The 21,346-nt window shown below is 44.3% G+C and overlaps 2 long non-coding RNA genes across 2 annotated transcripts; both read right to left on the bottom strand.

The window, feature by feature from the left end:
- Nucleotides 1-25: 25 nt before the first annotated feature.
- Nucleotides 26-5,240, bottom strand: LOC124995637. The gene is made up of 3 exons (XR_007110742.1): nt 5,182-5,240; nt 3,296-3,414; nt 26-55 (listed from the first exon to the last, which is right to left on the bottom strand). It is a non-coding gene; the product is annotated as an uncharacterized LOC124995637 (long non-coding RNA).
- LOC124995633 lies at nt 5,240-13,877 on the bottom strand. Its single transcript, XR_007110738.1, has 3 exons — nt 13,789-13,877; nt 13,348-13,468; nt 5,240-5,301 (listed from the first exon to the last, which is right to left on the bottom strand). It is a non-coding gene; the product is annotated as an uncharacterized LOC124995633 (long non-coding RNA).
- Nucleotides 13,878-21,346: the final 7,469 nt, after the last annotated feature.

The following is a 21,346-nucleotide window of genomic DNA, read 5'->3' as shown; positions in this document are numbered from 1 at the left end:
CATAGACAGACAGCTGGATACTGTAGACTCTGCTCTCTGTCTGTGGTACTGACCGCTGCAGAAACAAATATGGTTCATTCTCATTAAAACTGATAATCTCTGAGATAAAAATCAGTTCAGTAGCAGTTTTATTTCGTTCTTTTTTTTAATCCAAGATGGCATGAAGAAGGGCAACTTTTATGAGAAAAACCACAAAGGTAAATGAGAGAGCCCTTAAAGCTGGCTAGCAACTCTTATTGATATTATATATTTATGTAATATATATTTCTCAGTGTGGAACAGTGATATCTTTCCCAAATATTGTTGCTTTTGTCAGAATTAGGGCTGAGTATCAATCAAACATTTTCGATAGCGGTACTAATACCGATACCTTCACTTCGATACCGGTTCCTGAACGATACTTTTTTCGATACCAATTTCATGATATCATTTCTAAAAAAAAATGAAAATGACACATTACGGTACAAACCCTGAGTTTTATTTTTCTATTTCAACCAGCAGCTTTTCTACGGCTCAACAGGTCGATCACCTTGCCATGTGTTACAACTTCATTGTAGTCACTTTATTTAGATGAATTTTGCAACCTGAAAATATTACTTAAAACCACTTTCACACATAGTTTTTGTAGTTGACACATTAAGGTTTTTAAATAGAGTCTCTGATTTGTTGAGGGAAAAATGCAAAAAGTGTTCCAACTGTCCCTGGTGTCCCCTAAACAATGCTGTCAGGCCTATTTAAAGAAATAAAAAAGTGATTTTCCAGAACACACAGAGATGTCCAGTCCGTCCCCATGTACAGCTACACTTGAGGCGACGCTGCTCCGACGCCTGATCCCTCTGTTTGTGAGCGTCGCAGAGCCACACATACAGAGGCGATAGAAAGAAGCAGGAGGGACTGATAAAATGAAATAGCCCAGAGCAGAATCTGTATGTGCTTGTCTCTTAGCAGCACAGAGAGGCAGCCTCTTGGGAATTACGTGAAACGCAACGAGATACCAGAGCATTCTGTGCAAAGCCCTAGTCAAATTTAACCACATGAAAACCACACATTTTGGTGAATTTCTAAACTAAAATAAAAAAAATCCGGACGCCCTGGACTGGACGTAAAAAATGGACATGTGCAGGTAAAGAAAACAGGTAATGTTACAGCTGATCACAGACAGCATCATCAGATCTGATCATGTGATTAATCTCCGTCTGTGGGACTGACCTCTGCAGAAACAGATACAATAATGTTTTATTCTCATCAGTAACTGATGATCTCTGAGATAAAAACCAGTTCAGGAGCAGTTTTATTGCAGACTTCAGTTGCAGCGGCCCGGTGCTCTTCTTTAGTCAACAGGTGCTTACTGACAACGGATCACTCTCAAGCTGAACTCATCACATTAAAATGGAAATGGACTCTGGAGGGGCTTGATTCTTTACCGGAGATTATACACCAACAAATACGGACCAAACAACGACCAACAGTGACCAAAAGGAACAACAGTGACACTGCGAGAGACGGCAGAGGAGGGGCAAGCGAGCCGGCATCTGAACCAGGCTAGACACGGCTCCTCACAGACCAGCGATCCCCAGGGTTTTTATTACCAATACCCGTTCCCTGGTAAATAACATGGACAACATTAAAGACAGATTGTCACTCGCTGGATGGACAGCTGCATAACAATAATAACAGAAATATGGCTGCGGGACAACATTTCAGACTCAGCCATTGAGCTATATGTTAGCATCAGCAGACAACAAAACAAACACCCTGATGACTTCTTTATTGTAGCTGACGACTTCAGTCACACCAATCTGAAGACAATGTTTCCCAAATTTAATAAAAAAATGTAGACAATCAATTCAAGGAAAGGCAGAACACTTGACCAAGTCTACACCAACACTCCCGGACCTGACACAGCCCGACTCTCCACATAGCTTGGACATTCAGACAGTCTATCCGTGTTTTTAACACCATCTTATAGGCCCCTCATCTCTAGATCAAACCCATTATATAAGAACGTGCAGTGTTGGAGCGAGGAGGCAACGTTGTCTTTGCCAGACTGTTTTGAGGACACTGTGTGGGGCCTTTTCTGAACATCCACATACTGAGGCCTACACCTCCTTTGTGCTAGAACATATCAACTCTTGCATAGACAGTGTAACCACCAGTAGACAGGTTAAAACATTTGCCAACAACAAACCCTGGTTCAACTCCACGGTCAGAGGTCTACTAGGGACCAGGGATTCAGCACCGAGGACAGGAGACAGAGAGGCCTATAGGAAGGCTAGAGTGGACCTGAACAGAGGCATCAAGGCTGCAAAGTTAAAAGACAAAGAGCAGATAGAGGCAAACTTCAGAGGAAACAACCTGCACTCAATGAGACAAGGCATCCAGAACATCTTGGATTACAAGGAGTGTAACGACGTGCCTGTCATTCAAAAGGCGTTTGAGAGGATGAGATAAGGTCCTGTATATTTTGTGTGACGCGCTGCTGCTGGTTCATGTAAACACGCTGAGTCCAGGTGACTTTCAAGCATTTAATACATCAATCACAGCTACTTCAGCAGCTTTCAGATTACACACGCCCAAAGATGGAGAACGTGTACACTGGTGGTGGATATGTAACAGTGCAGGTGAACCAGCTCCCTACATCACCTACAGCAATCATCCCCCAGTGCCCACGTGACCCAAGCCCTGTGCATCGCCGTGGCAACCAGACCACACAAATCAATAGCTATAGCAACAGTCCTGACTTTTACTGTTAATGTTAAGTAAGAGTTTGCTAGCTGATGTTTTTCTCTCTCTGGCAAATTAATAGTGCAGGTTGTCAATCAACCACAAAAAAATCTTTATGTTTTTGCTTAAATTCAGACTTGTAACATTTGTTATCACTATATAAGTTTCATCATGTAAATGGAGGGGCAAAAAGCAGCATCAGCTCCAAATATTGGCTCAGAAAAGTCGGTAGCATGTATCAGCTGTTGGCTAATGCTGATGTTAAAAAACTCAGTATCGGCCCTAAAAGATCCATATCGGTCGACCTCTAGTCGATTGTGTGTTAAAATGTTTTTAATTCCTACAAATTTCCTCCGGTTTTGATGTGAATACTCTCAAATTTAAGCTGAGAGTCTGTAGTCTCTGAGACCACCTTCAGTTTATAACTGTAACCTGAATAAACTTTGGTTAACAGCTGGAATAAAAAATACATTTCAGTTAAACTCAATCAACCACTGGGGACAGAAAATATCCTGGAACTGACAGAAGTGATTAAAATGAGTCGTGAACAAGTGAGTAGTAGTTCTCTTACTTTGTGTCTGAGGTCGAGGTTCTCCACTGAAGTCGGGAGGATAATACATGGACCTGTCACTCTTCATAGACAGACAGCTGGATACTGTAGACTCTGCTCTCTGTCTGTGGTACTGACCGCTGCAGAAACAAATATGGTTCATTCTCATTAAAACTGATAATCTCTGAGATAAAAATCAGTTCAGTAGCAGTTTTATTTCGTTCTTTTTTTAATCCAAGATGGCATGAAGAAGGGCAACTTTTATGAGAAAAAACACAAAGGTAAATGAGAGAGCCCTTAAAGCTGGCTAGCAACTCTTATTTATATTATATATTTATGTAATATATATTTCTCAGTGTGGAACAGTGACATCTTTCCCAAATATTGTTGTTTTTGTCAGTCACACCAATCTGAAGACAGTGTTTCCCAAATTTAATAAAAAAATGTAGACAATCAATTCAAGGAAAGGCAGAACACTTGACCAAGTCTACACCAACACTCCCGGACCTGACACAGCCCGACTCTCCACATAGCTTGGACATTCAGACAGTCTATCCGTGTTTTAAAAACCATCTTATAGGCCCCTCATCTCTAGATCAAACCCATTATATAAGAACGTGCAGTGTTGAGCGAGGAGGCGACGTTGTCTTTGCCAACTGTTTTGAGGACACTGTGTGGGGCCTTTTCTGAACATCCACATACTGAGGCCTACACCTCCTTTGTGCTAGAACATATCAACTCTTGCATAGACAGTGTAACCACCAGTAGACAGGTTAAAAACATTTGCCAAACAACAAACCCTGGTTCAACTCCACGGTCAGAGGTCTACTAGGGACCAGGGATTCAGCACCGAGGACAGGAGACAGAGAGGCCTATAGGAAAGGGCTAGAGTGGACCTGAACAGAGGCATCAAGGCTGCAAAGTTAAAAGACAAAGAGCAGATAGAGGCAAACTTCAGAGGAAACAACCTGCACTCAATGAGACAAGGCATCCAGAACATCTTGGATTACAAGGAGTGTAACGACGTGCCTGTCATTCAAAAGGCGTTTGAGAGGATGAGATAAGGTCCTGTATATTTTGTGTGACGCCTGCTGCTGGTTCATGTAAACACGCTGAGTCCAGGGTGACTTTCAAGCATTTAATACATCAATCACAGCTACTTCAGCAGCTTTCAGATTACACACGCCCAAAGATGGAGAACGTGTACACTGGTGGTGGATATGTAACAGTGCAGGTGAACCAGCTCCCTACATCACCTACAGCAATCATCCCCCAGTGCCCACGTGACCCAAGCCCTGTGCATCGCCGTGGCAACCAGACCACACAAATCAATAGCTATAGCAACAGTCCTGACTTTTACTGTTAATGTTAAGTAAGAGTTTGCTAGCTGATGTTTTTCTCTCTCTGGCAAATTAATAGTGCAGGTTGTCAATCAACCACAAAAAAATCTTTATGTTTTTGCTTAAATTCAGACTTGTAACATTTGTTATCACTATATAAGTTTCATCATGTAAATGGAGGGGCAAAAAGCAGCATCAGCTCCAAATATTGGCTCAGAAAAGTCGGTAGCATGTATCAGCTGTTGGCTAATGCTGATGTTAAAAAACTCAGTATCGGCCCTAAAAGATCCATATCGGTCGACCTCTAGTCGATTGTGTGTTAAAATGTTTTTAATTCCTACAAATTTCCTCCGTTTTGATGTGAATACTCTCAAATTTAAGCTGAGAGTCTGTAGTCTCTGAGATCCACCTTCAGTTTATAACTGTAACCTGAATAAACTTTGGTTAACAGCTGGAATAAAAGACACATTCAGTTAAACTCAATCAACCACTGGGGACAGAAAATATCCTGGAACTGACAGAAGTGATTAAAATGAGTCGTGAACAAGTGAGTAGTAGTTCTCTTACTTTGTGTCTGAGGGTCGAGGTTCTCCACTGAAGTCTGGAGGATAATACATGGACCTGTCACTCTTCATAGACAGACAGCTGGATACTGTAGACTCTGCTCTCTGTCTGTGGTACTGACCGCTGCAGAAACAAATATGGTTTATTCTCAATAAAACTGATAATCTCTGAGATAAAAATCAGTTCAGTAGCAGTTTATTTCGTTCTTTTTTTTAATCCAAGATGGCATGAAGAAGGGCAACTTTTATGAGAAAAACCACTAAGGTAAATGAGATAGCCCTTAAAGCTGGCTAGCAACTCTTATTGATATTATATTTATGTAATATATATTTCTCATGTGGAACAGTGATATCTTTCCCAAATATTGTTGCTTTTGTCAGAATTAGGGCTGAGTATCAATCAAAATTTTCGATACCGGTACCAATACCGATACCTTTACTTCGAAACCTGTTCCTAAACGATACTTTTTTCGATACCAATTTCATGATATCATTTCTAAAAAAAATGAAAATGACACATTACGGTACAAACCCTGATTTTTATTTTTCTATTTCAACCAGCAGCTTTTTCTACGGCTCAACAGGTCGATCACCTTGCCATGTGTTACAACTTCATTGTAGTCACTTTATTTAGATGAATTTTGCAACCTGAAAATATTACTTAAAACCACTTTCACACATAGTTTTTTAGTTGACACATTAAGGTTTTTTAAAATAGAGTCTCTGATTTGTTGAGGGAAAAATGCAAAAAGTGTTTCCAACTGTCCCTGGTGTCCCCTAAACAATGCTGTCAGGCCTATTTAAAGAAATAAAAAAGTGATTTTCCAGAACACACAGAGATGTCCAGTCCGTCCCCATGTACAGGCTACACTTGAGGCGACGCTGCTCCGACGCCTGTTCCCTCTGTTTGTAGTGTCGCAGAGCCCACACATACAGAGGCGATAGAAAGAAGCAGGAGGGACTGATAAAATGAAATAGCCCAGAGCAGAATCTGTATGTGCTTGTTCTCTTTAGCAGCACAGAGAGGCAGCCTCTTGGGAATTACGTCAAATGCAACGATGATACCAGAGCATTCTGTGTGCAAAGCCCCAGTCAAATTTAACCACATGAAACCCACACGTTTTGGTGAATTTCTAAAACTAAAATAAAAAAATCCGGACGCTCTGGACTGGACGTTAAAAATGGACATGTGCAGTAAAGAAAACAGGTATTTACAGCTGATCACAGACAGCATCATCAATCTGATCATGTGATTAATCTCCGTCTGTGGGACTGACCTCTGCAGAAACAGATTACAATAATGTTTTATTCTCATCAGTAACTGATGTTCTATTTCATCCTTACTGACCGCCAGAGGCAGTGCTTCAAGCACTGAATGCATCCATCTCGCGCACGCGCAGGTCGAGTATTATACCAACAAAGTCACCTGTGACCCCTGATGACCCCGGTCACCTATATCTTCCCGGTGACATCAGAGGATCGGTTCCTTTTCATCTTCTCGCTTCGCGGGTAACTGCACGCCACTGCGCTAGCAAAGCTAAGTGGCTATTGCTTCTTTTGCCGGTAGCCTCGCCGAAGTTTTCGTCGGAGCCGCGAGCTGCTCGCCCCTCCAAAGGCTGCAACGGACTCCGCCGAGAGGTTTGTGGTTTGCCGCGGACACATCTGCATCAGCTTTTCATCCTCGGTTGGATAAGTTTATTTCGTTCTATTATATACATTCTTAAGTGCAACCGGTTACTCGTTGGTTGTATTTGTTTGTTTGTTGGTGGAGGTAGTGTTCCCGCTCCTCTCTCCCGGCATAATACATGTGAATCAGCTGTTGGCATTGCGTGTGCTTGCCATTAGTGCTGACTATCGGTGCAACCCTTTTGCATTCGCTTTGTTTTGTTGTTTCGTTTGCTGGTGAAGGCAGTGGCCTCGCTCCCTCTCCCGACATTTGTACCGCTATATATTTGTATTATTTTTTCAGTTGCTGGAAGGCAGTGGCCTCGCTCCCTCTCCACATCTGTACAGCTAATGTTTGCCAATTAGCTGTAAGCATTGCGTGTGCTTGCCGTTGACTATCGGTGCAACCGATTGTACTCGTTTTGTGTTGCATTTTTCATTTGTTTGGTGAGGTAGTGATTTCGCTCCCTCTCCCGGGCATTTGCATTGCACTTGGCATTTCAGTTAATTGATGTGAATCAGGGGTTTTATTTTCTTGACTGTTTGTTACTTTTCTTTCCCTATTAATTATTACCGGCGTTTTTCGCTCGGGCCTACCTTAGTTTTGTGTATTGTGGTGCATTTCGACTGTGCCCGTTTTGTGCAAATACCCCTAACTGGTGAAGGCAGTGTTTACGCTCCCGCTCCCAGCATAGGTGTGATTTTGTAGTTGGTAGCAGTGTTCCCGCTGAGGCTAACTCATCTCCTGCAACCTTTATCTGGTGACGGCTGCGGTTTCGCTCCCTCTCCCACTGTCTTTTTGGTTTCTGTTTTGTTTCCTGGTTGTCACCATGTTTGGCAACCATTCTTGTTCAGCCTGTATGGCTCTCTGCAGCCTGAAGATGGCCATGATTTTTTGTCCCTCTGCCTCGGCCTTGAGCATCTGAAGGAGGCTCTTTCAGATGACGCCTGCATGAACTGCAGCTTCATGCCCCGGGCAGTGAGGGCTGCCAGACTAGCTGAGGTAGAACAACTGTTGACCCTCAGCCCATCACCTGAACAGCTGACCCCAGCACAGGGAGTGGTTCCAACTCGGTCTGGCAGGCCCAAACGTCGTGCTGCCGAGACAGCAGTCCCCACTTCCAGGAAGAGGGTTAAGGAGTCCAGTCTTGCTTCCAAGGGACCAGTTAACAACAAAAAATTAATAATATGAAATCCCTCTTCCTAACCTTCCAGTCGGGGACTGGTGCAGGGGAGCCAGTTTGCTTCAGTGCCTCCAGCGCCCATCTTGGAGCCGAGGAAGATGTGCTTTCCATGGCGGCGTCAGCCACTCAATTTGCTGAATATGAGCCGGAAGTGGTTGCGCAGGATGTAACCTCCCGTGCTTCCGCGGCAAGGCTCCTGCTCATCGACCCACAGCTCCGCTGGGGGTTCTGATGATGGCTCAATGGGAGCCATCATTCGTATGGCCCTTGGCCTGTTTGCAGTTAGACCTACCACAAGCTCAGTCGGCTCCGACCAGTGCTTTCTTCAGGCGTGGTCCATCCCACACTAACTTTACTGTCCCCCCATCAGAAGAGTATCTGATGGAATTGCATGCATGTTGGAGGGATTCTAGAATCTCCTCTCATGCAACATCTGATGGTCGCACCCTGGCAGCCATGCGGGATGCACCCAGATTTGGCTTGGGCCGCATGCCAGCAATTGAGCCCACTATAGCTGCTCTGATTGTCTTGCCTGATGAGGCTCTGAGGCCAGATGCGAGGTGTCCTCGTCCCCAGTGTCGGGTTACGGATGACCTACTCTGAAAAAGCCTATGACGCAGCGGCACGCATGGGACACATAGGTAATTCTATGTCCCACCTGCTGCTCGCGCTATCAGCATCCCTGCAGGAGACTACAGTGGATGCTCCCGTCCACAATTTCAGCGACGCTTCCCTGCAGGCATTCGCGCTGATGTCTAGAGAGCTGGGGCGATTGATGTCCACTCTCGTCCAGGCTCGCCGTCAGGTTTGGCTGGCACAATCTCCTCTGACTGATGCATGTAGGAGAACTCTCCGCAGTGTTCCGGTGGAACCTGGGAGCAATTTGGGTCTGCGCTCTAGAGGCGCTTAACCCCCGCAGTTCAAGCCAGACAGACTCGACTTCAGCTGTCTGAGCTTCAAAGGAATATGCCCCCCTCCTAGCGGCCCTAGGAGCTCTTCAGTTGCCCCCCACGCCGGCCTCATCCACGACTTATCCCAGTAGCTATCGCAGGTCTCAGCGCATACCTTCACAAGCCTGCCCACCAGCAGGCACGGCATTTCGGGCCTCTGAGCAGCTGCCCTCTGGGCAACCTCAGCCCCCCTCGTGCTGCCCGTCGTGCCCCCAGAGCCTCTAGAGCCGGGGGACCCGGCGCTGAGGCCCAAAGGCCGGTCGTCGGCTGTTTTTTCCAGCAGCAGCTCAGTTACTGGGCTGCTTCCACCAGGGACCCCTGGTGCTTTCCACCTTGACCCACGGGTACAAACTTCAGTTCCGACGCCGGCCCCCAGCCTATGGCCGGGTCAAGATGACCATCATACGCGACCCGGCAAAAGCCCAAGCCCTCAGCCAGGAGTTGTCCGTCCTCCTGGAAAAAGGTGCCATCGAGCCAGTAGATCCCCTGTTGCAACCAGGGGGATTCTACTCCACTTACTTTCTAGTAACAAAGAAAGACGGCGACTCCGTCCCATCCTCGACCTGAGGGGTCTCAAACAGATTCCTGAAGGTCTTGAGGTTCCACATGCTCAGCAATGCAGAGGTTCTGCGCACTGTGGCCAGAGAGGAGTGGTTTACATCAATAGACCTGAAGGATGCCTACTTTCATGTCCCCATAGCTCCAAACCACAGACAGTTTCTGCGGTTCGCTTTTCACGGGCGTCATTACCAGTTCAGGGTGCTCCCGTTTGGCCCCTCCCTTTCCCCACGGGTTTTCACCAGGTGCATGATGGCAGCCCTCTCACCCCTGCAGTCGCGGGGAATGAAGGTCCTCCCATATCTGGACGACTGGCTCATCTGTGCACCGTCCCAATCTCAGGTTGCCCTGGACACGACACATCTTCTGTACCACGTGGCCCGACTGGGCCTGAAGGTAAATTTTCCCAAGAGTTGCCTGGTTCCCTCGCAGAGCACACTCTTTCCTCGGAATGACTCTTGATTCAGTCGCCATGAAGGCCTGTCCGTCACCACAGCGGGTGGACGACATTCTCCGCCTCCTTCTCTTGTTTCAGGAAGGCAGGTGGTTGCGCTATGTGGAGTTTTTTGCGCCTCCTCGGGAAACTGACGGCTGCTGCCAATGTGGTTCCTCTGGGACTCTGTCGCTACGTCCTCTTCAGAGGTGGCTGCACAGCTTTCATTTCAATGTTCTATGGCACGGGCACAGGAGACTCAGAGTGTCACGCTGTTGCCTTCTTGCTCTGGCCCCATGGAAAGGGGGATCATTTCTCCTTCAGGGCATGCCCTTGGGTTCCATTGCGTCCCGTCGAGAAGCCATCACAACAGATGCCTCCCTCTCAGGGTGGGGCGCCGTGTGGCAGAACCAGACAGCTCAGGGCTGTGGTCTGCTCGAGACCGTCGGTGCATATCAATGTTCTAGAACTGTGGGCTGTGCACAGGCACTGCTTTTTTCCTTCCCTTCCTGAGAGGCTGACATGTGCTTAAAACGGTCGGACAATGTCTCAACCGTCTCCCACATAAACCCACCGGGGGGGCACCAGGTCTGCCCAACTGTTGCAGGCATCCCGGGAACTGCTGTTGTGGGCAGCGCCACGTCTGGCCAGCCTGAGAGCAATGTATTTGCCCGGAGGAAAAGAACCAGGCTGCCGACTTCCTCCCCTCGTTACAAACCGCCGCCAGGGAGTGGCGGCTTCATCCAGAGGTCGTTCTCAACATCTGGGAGGTCTTTGGCAAGGCAAGTGGATCTGTTTGCCACGGAGGAGTCGACCCATTGCCCTCTCTGGTTCTCTTTGACAGAAGAGAGCAGCCCTCTGGGTCAGGATGCTCTTGCCCACGATTGGCCAGACAGTCTTTATGCGTTTCCGCCAATCCCTCTGATTTTCCAACCTACAGAGGGTCCTCCAGCAGGGTCACAGACTGCTGTTGGTAGCCCCTTTTGGCCAGGCAGGACGTGGTTCCCACTGCTGAGCAGGCTCTGCCGCAGCTCGCCATGGCGCCTCCCTCCCGACAGGAAAGTCTCAGTTACAGGGCCAGATTTGGCATCCCGACCCTCCTCGCCTGCAGCTATGGGTCTGGCCGCTGCAGGGCCCAACCCCTACTGACAGAGTGTTCAAATTCTGTCTGTAATACCATATTGAATGCCAGGGCGCCTTCTACCCGTTTGCAATATAAAAATAGGTGGCAGCTGTTCACTGAGTGGTGTTCAACAGGGTGAGGACCCTGTGAACTGTTCAATCCCTAAGATTTTGGAGTTCCTCCAGTCACTCTTGGATAACGGTCGGTCCCCCGGCTACTCTGAGGGTGTATGTGGCAGCCATTTCCTCTCGACATGTTCGGGTGGAAAATGACACAGTAGGGTGCCACAGATTGGGTGTCACTTTTTCTGAAGGGGGCGTGGCGGTTGTGACCCCCACGAGCACAGCGTGCCCCGGCATGGGATCTGCACCGGGTGCTAGATGCTCGTGTTTGCCTCCCTTTGAACCCCTGGAACAGGCAGAACTGAAGTGGGTCTCTGTTAAGACTGCCTTTCTCCTTGCCATTGCTTCAGCAAAGCGGGTCGGAGAGCTACATGCTCTATCCGTCAGTGATTCATGTCTGAGGTGGAACTCGGATGGTTCAGGGTTACTCTTTGGCCAAACACAGCCTTTCTCCCGAAGGTTCTGTCGTCATTGAACCTCAATCGACCTATCCACCTAGCACAATTTGCCCCCCCCAGCAGGGGAGGACAGGTTAAGACTGCTGTGTCCTGTGGGGGCTCTGAGAACCTATGTAACCGCGACCGCAGGTATAAGACGGTCAGACCAGCTCTTCCTCTGCTATGGTGGTCCTAGGAAAGGCTGTGCTCTCTCCAAACTACGATTATCTCATTGGGTTTTGACGTCATCACCCACGCATATAAAGGAGGTGGTCATCCCCTGCCGTCAGGGGTGAGGTGCCACTCTACCAGGGCCGTCTCAACATCATGGGCGGCCCTGCGTGGTGTGCCCCTGGAAGACATCTATGATGCAGCATCATGGGCATCACCAAGTACCCTTCTCCAGGTTCTATCGGGTGAATGTTGCCACCCCCCATCCGATGGGTGTGGTCCTGTTGCCTGATTCTGCTGTTTCCTCTCAATGAGGTATGCATTGGAATTCTTCGTGATTTTTGTTGTTATGGGTCATCCAGTGCTTGAAGCACCGCCTCTGGCGGTCAGTAAGGATGAAATAGAACGAAAGTTACTTATGTAACAAACGGTTCTATGAATCCTGGATGACCGCCAGAGCATTCCGTCACTCAGAATCCTCGTGCACTCGTGAGAAGATTCTGCAGGAACCGATCCTCTGATGTCACCGGAAGATATAGGTAAACCGGGTCATCAGGGTCACAGGTGACTTTGTTGGTATAATACTCGACCTGCGCATGCGCGAGATGGATGCATTCAGTGCTTGAAGCACCGCCTCTGGCGGTCATCCAGGATTCATAGAACCGAAAAAAAATAATAGAAATAAGGTCCTGTATATTTTGTGTGACGCGCTGCTGCTGGTTCATGTAAACACGCTGGTCCAGGTGACTTTCAAGCATTTAATACATCAATCACAGCTACTTCAGCAGCTTTCAGATTACACACGCCCAAAGATGGAGAACGTGTACACTGGTGGTGGATATGTAACAGTGCAGGTGAACCAGCTCCCTACATCACCTACAGCAATCATCCCCCAGTGCCCACGTGACCCAAGCCCTGTGCATCGCCGTGGCAACCAGACCACACAAATCAATAGCTATAGCAACAGTCCTGACTTTTACTGTTAATGTTAAGTAAGAGTTGCTAGCTGATGTTTTTCTCTCTCTGGCAAATTAATAGTGCGGGTTGTCAATCAACCACAATAAATCTTTATGTTTTTGGTTAAATTCTGACTTGTAACATTTGTTATCACTATATAAGTTTCATCATGTAAATGGAGGGACAAAAAGCAGCATCAGCTCCAAATATTGGCTCAGAAAAGTCGGTAGCATGTATCAGCTGTTGGCTAATGCTGATGTTAAAATACTCAGTATCGTCCTAAAAGATCCATATCGGTCGAACTCTAGTCGATTGTGTGTTAAAATGTTTTTAATTCCTACAAATTTCCTCCAGTCTGGATGTGAATACTCTCAAATTTAAGCTGAGAGTCTGTAGTCTCTGAGACCACCTTCAGTTTATAACTGTAACCTGAATAAACTTTGGTTAACAGCTGGAATAAAAAATACATTTCAGTTAAACTCAATCAACCACTGGGGACAGAAAAAAATCCTGGAACTGACAGAAGTGATTAAAATGAGTCGTGAACAAGTGAGTAGTAGTTTCTCTTACTTTGTGTCTGAGGGTCGAGGTTCTCCACTGAAGTCTGGAGGATAATACATGGACCTGTCACTCTTAAATAGACAGACAGCTGGATACTGTAGACTCTGCTCTCTGTCTGTGGTACTGACCGCTGCAGAAACAAATATGGTTTATTCTCATTTATTTTTCATCAATCACTGATAAAGGTTATTTCAGAAGCAGTAAACACAAAAACTACACATGCTGCAGAAAATGAGATGGTTTCATATTTAGCTTCATTAGATTAAAGCTTTTCAAGGAGGCTGACAGCTGCCAGAGAAGCTGAGAGGAAGACACGACTCATTATTTCTATTTGAGTCCACAAAAACCTTTTCACAATATTTCATGGAACATAATTAAAACAAACAGAGACAGAAAATATCCTGGAACTGACAAAATGAGTCATGAACAAGTTAGTAGTAGTTCTCTTACTTTGTGTCTGAGGGTCGAGGTTCTCCACTGAAGTATGGAGGAAAATGTATGGACCATGACTCTTCATAGACAGATAGCTGACTCTGTTCTCCTCTTCCTCCATCTTCTGGCCTTCAGTCAGTCTGAGAGATAAACCAAAACACTCAGTGAGTTTACATCAACTTCAGTTCCAGTACTCCAGGTTGAGAGTTTTGGTCCTGGGGGTTTTGGTATCGATCAGATACCAAGTAAATACAGGGCTGGTACTGCTTTATGCTTGAAATGTCATAATCATTGAATAACTTTGTAATTTTTCCTTTGGTTGATTATGATCAAATACAGGAAAATATTTAGGCAAATAAACCTTTTAACTAATTACAATATAAAATAATTTAATAGTATAAAAGCCGGTGAGTGTCCGGTGAGTGTGTGTTTATATCATGTCTATGACTCTCACGAGCTGCTGGTCTTCTTCACCTCACGGGATCTGTGCTGGAAGGAGCTCAACAGCGCCCCCTAACCACCAATGTACTGTACTACAATGGTATTCCTCTGGACAGGAGTGGAAGTGCAGCATAAATAGTATTAATCATAGATACATATACATCTATATGTTTTTTATATCGATATTTTTAATGAGAGTAAGAGCAGCGAACAAGAACAGATTCAAGCGCTGACGAGGAAAAATACAGCGGACAAAGACCAAATATAATTAGTCTTAGAAATAGTGAACAGGGGGAACAGTCTTGGAAACTAGTTTTCACTTTCCATACTTTCCAGACAGGAACATTTCCCATCATCAAATTCCATACTTTTCCATACTTTCGTAGGAACCCTGTTTCTGCCACACCTTTTTATCGACCATGGCAGCGGTCCCACATTTTCCAGTCTGCGCTGTAACACGATGACGTAAGAGAAAAACAACTGTCCCCCAGTCTCAGAGCGGGGGGGTCAGACCCACCACTGCTGGTAGAGCCCACCAAGGAGACCGATCCTGGTCACAAAACACCACGTTAACGCCATATTTTCAGTGTCAAAGCGCTAGAGACAGTTTCTTACTCAGAGCTGACAAATCAACTTCCTCTCTCCCTCCCCTCGACGCACACAGCCCCAAGATAAAATAAAAATGAAATAAAAAATGAACCCTCATGTTCTCACATGATGTAAATAAAGGATTATTGATTCTTGACCAAAGTTTTAAAGGAAGAAAAAAGAAGAATATTAACTCTCACCTCACTTCAGTCTTTAGTTTCCTCCTTCTACTGTCAATAAAAATGGAGTCTGAACAAACTGAACAAACTGAACATTCATTTCCTCCTCCACGCAGCAACTAAACTGGAAACCACATGGGTGTGTGTGTGTGTGTGTGTGTGTGTGTGTGTGTGTTCATCTCTTTCTCAAATCGTGTCTCAATAAAATGATTTTGAATGTGAACAAGGTTTCATCTCCTCGGCCTTTACAGAACAGGTGAGAGATAAAAAAAAATACAAGAAATAAGAACCACAATTAACAAGAGAGACAAAATAAAACAGGATTAAAATAAATAATATTATTAGTAAAATTAATGAAGAATCTACAGTATCTACATAGAAAATAATAGTCAGGTGTAATAGTGTCCATTAACATGGACAACATAATAATGATAATAATGATAATAATCATAATAATAATAATAAATTAAATTTGTAAGTGCTTTTCATGGTACTCAAAGACACTTTACATATTTTACAAAAATCATAAAATAGAGTCGAAAATTGTGATTCATTAAAACAGCAGAGACAGTATAAAAACAAAGAAATAATATCCTAAAGCTACTTTAAAAAGGTGTTTTCTTGAGCATTGACTTGAATGTTGGGGTGTGTGCATGTACTGATGGGTTTGGGGAGACAAATTGCAGCTGCCTACACTCGCCTCTCTCCTCCCACAGTGCAGGTGAACCAGCTCCCTACATCACCTACAGCAATCATCCCCCAGTGCCCACGTGACCCAAGCCCTGTGCATCGCCGTGGCAACCAGACCACACAAATCAATAGCTATAGCAACAGTCCTGACCTTTTACTGTTATGTTAAGTAAGAGTTTGCTAGCTGACGTTTTCTCTCTCTGGCAAATTAATAGTGCAGGTTGTAAATCAACCACAATAAATCTTTATGTTTTTGCTTAAATTCAGACTTGTAACATTTGTTATCACTAATATAAGTTTCATCATGTAAATGAGGGGCAAAAAGCAGCATCAGCTCCAATATTGGCTCAGAAAAGTCGGTAGACTTAATTAGATTATGATAAAATACAGAAAATATTTAGGCAAATAAACCTTTAACTAATTACAATTGCAAAAGGTTGAGAACCCTGCAATAGAGGAACCTTTGGATGTGGAGGAACGGGAGATTCTCATCATAGATGTGATCAGATATCAACTGTGTGATGTTATCATGTCCAATATGGACCAAAACCTCTGAGGAATGTTTCCAACAGCTTGTTTAAAGTCTGACACCAAGAATTAAGGCAGTTCTGAAGAAAAAGGATCCAACCTTTACTAGCAAGGTGTACCTAATAAAATGCCGGTGATGTGTGTGTTTATATCATGCTATGACTCTCACGAGTTGCTGGTCTTCTTCACCTCACAGGATCTGTGCTGGAAGGAGCTTAACAAACGCCCCCCTACCACCAATGTACTACAATGGTATTCTCTGGCCAGGAGTGGAAGTGCAGCATAAATAGTATTAATCATAGATACATATACATCTAATGTGTTTAATCGATAGTTTTTAATGAGAGTAAGAGCAGCGAGCAAGAACAATTCAACGCTGACGGAGGAAAAATACAGCGGACAAAGACCAAATATAATTAGTCTTTAGAAATAGTGAACAGTGGGAACAGTCTTGGAAACTAGTTTTCACTTTCCATACTTTTCCCGACAGGAACATTTACATCATCAAATTCCATACTTTTCCATACTTTCGTAGGAACCCTGTTTCTGCCACACCTTTTTATCGACATGGCAGCGGTCCCACATTTCCATCTGCGCTGTAACACGATGACGTAAGAGAAAAACAACTGTCCCCCAGTCTCAGAGCGGGAGGTCAGACCACACCACTGCTGGTAGAGCCCACCAAGGAACCGATCCTGGTCACAAACACCACGTTAACGCCATATTTTCAGTGTCAAAGCGCTAGAGACAGTTTCTTACTCAGAGCTGACAAATCAACTTCCTCTCCCTCCCCTCGACGCACACAGCCCCAAGATAAAATAAAATAAAAAATGAACCCTCATGTTCTCACATGATGTAAATAAAGGATTATTGATTCTTGGACCAAAGTTTTAAAGAAGAAGAAGAAGAATATTAACTCTCACCTCGCTTCAGTCTTTAGTTTCCTCCTTCTACTGTGAATCAAAATGGCGTCTGAACAAACTGAACAAACTTTACTTTCACTTCCTTCTTCACGCAGCACTGAACAGAAACCACGTGGTGTGTGTGCGTGTTTGTGTGCGTGTGTGTGCGCGCGCGCGCGTGTGTGTGTGACACAGGAAATACAAAATAAAAGAGAATAAGGAAACACACAGAAGGTGATTCTAAACTGAACGTAAGTGTGAGAGTGAATGGTTGTTTGTCGAAGTGTAAGAAGTAAAACACAAACGACAGTTTAATAACTGCCTCCCCTCGACACACAAGGCCCCGAAATAAAAAAATAAATAAATAAATAAAAACGACACCCACAAACAAACAAACTCTTAAAGGAGAAGAACTTTAACACTCACCTCTCTTCAGTTTCCTCCTTCAACTCTGAATCAAAATGGAGTCTGAACAAACACTTTCACTTTAATTGCTCCACCTCCACCTGCCCAGGTGAGCTCCTCCTCTGCTCCTCCTCTCTACGTTTACTGGAAATCACGTGATGTGTGTGCGCTGGTGTGTGTCCTTTCTCTTCACATTAAAATCACGTTGTCTCAATAAAATGGATGTGAAGGAATTTAGGTTCAAAAGAAAAAACATACGAAAGATAAAATAAAATAAAATAGAACAATAAATTAAAAAAAAGTACAGAATTATCAGGAAACAAAGATGGAAGAATCTACAGTATCTACATAGAAAAAATAGTCAGGTGTAATAGTGTCCATTAACATGGAGTTAACTCTCAGAGAAAGGTGAGCTATTGTACAGCTGGATAGAGTATGGTATGAAAGAAGTTCTTCTTTACCTAAAACAAATGGAATAAATATGGATATGGATCAGACTGGGCTGTATTGGCCCCCCAACTAAAATGAGTTTAACAGCCCTGGTCTAGAATGACATGTGGTCCTTCTCATCCTCCTCTAATGGAGTCAGTCTGAGACATGAACCAGTGACAAGAATCAGGACCAACAAGTCTTTAAGGAGACACACTCCTCAGAGTTCACTCCCTCTCCTCATGAAACCTGATCACCTGCTCAGGTGAGCTCCTCCTCTCTCCATGTCCAGTAGTGAGTTTATCTCTGGGCTGGATCAGACTGTGCAGGTAAATTCAGGACGTCATTAGAGAACAGTGTTTCACTCTGGCCCTGAGAGGAACCAGACCAATGTGGTCAGCATCAAACATGAAGAGTATCCCAACCTAAAGCAAGGAGAAACAACACATGCTTCAGAGTGATCTGATTCTAAGGGGGGAAGACTTGAATGAAGAACATGTTGTAGAAATCAATTAAAACTGGAGACAGAAATTTAGTGATGCAGAAGTTAATATTTCAAATGATTTGAATGAAAGATTTAAGAAGTTTATTTTTAATAATTTCATCTAAACTAATCATCTCACTGGTTTAACAGTCCATGAACTCACCACAGACACTGGTAAATCCTTTAACACAGTCAGTGAACTCACCGCAGAGATCAAGGTCACATTAATGATGGTGTCACTTTATTTTTCTATATAAAACCTTAACAAACGTCAAAGAGAGACATTGACATTTACCTCATCACACAATAGAGAGAAACCAGCTGACATCCAGTTCTTCCTTTTAATCTTTTCCTCCATAACTTTCTCAGCTTTTTTCTCTGTTATTGCCACTTCTCTATGGGTGAACAATGGTTAGATGTGTCCAACATGGCGCCCATGGAACACGTGACCAGCTCAGAACCAATCAGCATAGAGGGCCAGCTCAGAACCAATCAGCATAGAGGGACAGCTCAGAACCAATCAGCATAGAGGGACAGCTCAGAACCAATCAGCATAGAGAGACAGCTCAGACGCTCCCCTTCCCTGGTTGGACAGACTCTCTATGATAAACGGCTCTGTGGTCTCTGATGTGTTGCTGCCATCTAGTGGTGACTCGAGGTAAAGCTGAAGAACAAGATTTGTTCTTTTATCAGGTTTAATTTCTTCACTAACGCCAGATAAGAACAAGACGAGAATAAAATCTAATAATAATCCTCGTGTCACCCGTAGATGTTGTTGAATTAAATGACCTCTGACCTCTTGCTCCAGATGTTCATTCTGTCCTCTGATCACAAACAGAAGCAACGACTTGTCACCGTTTTTAAATGTTTTTATTTATTTATTTACAGTATAACGGGGCTTCATTCATTTACAAACCCGTTCCTATGGTAACAGAGCTTATCAATTTAACGTCCAGACGTCGTGGAAGTCCGGAGCATCGTCATCGTCCACATGAACACAGCTGGAAACCAAAGAGGACTGAAAACCTCTAGGAGAATATGTCACATGACTCTTTAAACAGCACCGGTCAACACAGACAAAAACATGTAGTAAAAAAAAAAGAACCTGCAAAAGCTAAAAATGATCAAATATTTTCCTCATGGCACCGATACAAAACAAAAAAAGGGAAAAAATACAAACACGGTTTAGAGTTAAGAGCTCGTTCTGTTCAGAGAAGAAGAAGTGGAAGGATTGTCGTTAGTGGACTCATCATTTATTTTCTTCATCTTGGTCGGTGCTTGGAAAACTGCCCCATTATAAGGTTATTTATGGAGAATAAAATGAACAGCTTTAGCGTCTTTGTGGTGACAAATTCTATTTGAATTCTCTAAAATCCACTTTGAGCCTGGCTCTGGTTCTAAACGTGCTCTGAGGTTCATATTTAGACCCACGTCTTCCTCTGCTTTTAAATCCAGATGATCAAATTAAATCTTCATTTACAGAGCTGCAGACTTTACAAGAGTGTCACCTGGAGCTGAAACTATATGGATCTAACATAAATAATGATAATAATAATATTTAGAAACCATTTAGATTTACTGTATTATACACATATTTGACTTTAAACTTGACAAAATGATTTCAGGTCCATTTAGAAGCTGTTGATGATCAGCTGACATGGTTCACTGAGATGTCATGGAAATGGAGTTAAATGGTCCGTGTACAGACTCTAAAATAAAATATAGATAAATATTAAGAGTTTATTTTTAATTTAAATCTAATCAGGTAAATTTGCCTTTGGTCCTTTAATCCATAAAAACAGAAACCAGAAAGAGACGAAAGAGAAACCAGAGGTTATTAGATTCATAGGAAACAATGATCACTGTGAGGGGATTACTTCCTGGACCAGTGTTCACCGTGGAGGAGACTACTTCCTGGACCAGTGTTCACCGTGGAGGAGACTACTTCCTGACCCGTGTTCACCGTGGAGGAGACTACTTCCTGGACCAGTGTCCACCGTGGAGGAGACTACTTCCTGGACCTGTGTTCACCTTGGAGGAGACTACTTCCTGGACCAGTGTTCACCGTGGAGGAGACTACTTCCTGGACCATTGTTCACCGTGGAGGAGAACTACTTCCTGGACCAGTGTCCACCGTGGAGGAGACTACTTCCTGACCAGGTGTTCACCGTGGAGGAGGCTACTTCCTGGACCAGTGTTCACCGTGGAGGAGACTACTTCCTGGACCAGTGTCCACTGTGGAGGAGACTACTTCCTGGATCAGTGTCCACTGTGGAGGAGACTACTTCCTGGACCAGTGTTCACCGTGGAGGAGGAAACTTCCTGCCTCAGTCAAGGACTTTGTTGCACTTTTACTTTTTAAATTATGTCAGTAAAACATAATTAAGTTTAAATATTGACTTTTTTTTCCCCCCAGTTTTCTCTTTTCTGGTTTAAATGTAAACCTGACAAACCATAAAATAAAAACTGCACAGACCAGAATGTTTTTAGTTTTTGCTTTTTAAATTTTAAATAAACTCTCATTTATTATTTGCTATTGTACTTGAAACACCAGCGCGTACACGGCCGGTGTATGAACTGATCTCTGTGTCTTTATGGGTCTTCATATATTGCACTCACCTCTTAATAAATGTGGATTTTCTCCTGAGAGAAACGACTCCATGTCTGATCAGTGGAGGAAGACTCCACCTCTGGAAACATGTGGGTGTGTTTAACATGTGTCTCTAACAGAGACGACAGTATGGAGCTGTGATGAGTCACATGTGAGTAGATCCTACTTAAATAACCAGAGATTCAACAGCATCTGAGCACACGTACGGTATAAATGGAGGGTGGAGTTTATAATCAGAGGGTTAATGAAGCTGCTGTGACAACACTAACTTGTCCTCCTTCAGAGGCTGGTGCTGGGGGTCCTGGGAGGGGCTGGGGGG

Source organism: Mugil cephalus, chromosome 18 (assembly GCF_022458985.1).
Source record: "Mugil cephalus isolate CIBA_MC_2020 chromosome 18, CIBA_Mcephalus_1.1, whole genome shotgun sequence".
NCBI lineage: Eukaryota > Metazoa > Chordata > Actinopteri > Mugiliformes > Mugilidae > Mugil > Mugil cephalus.
This window is presented reverse-complemented; position numbering and strand designations above follow the sequence as displayed.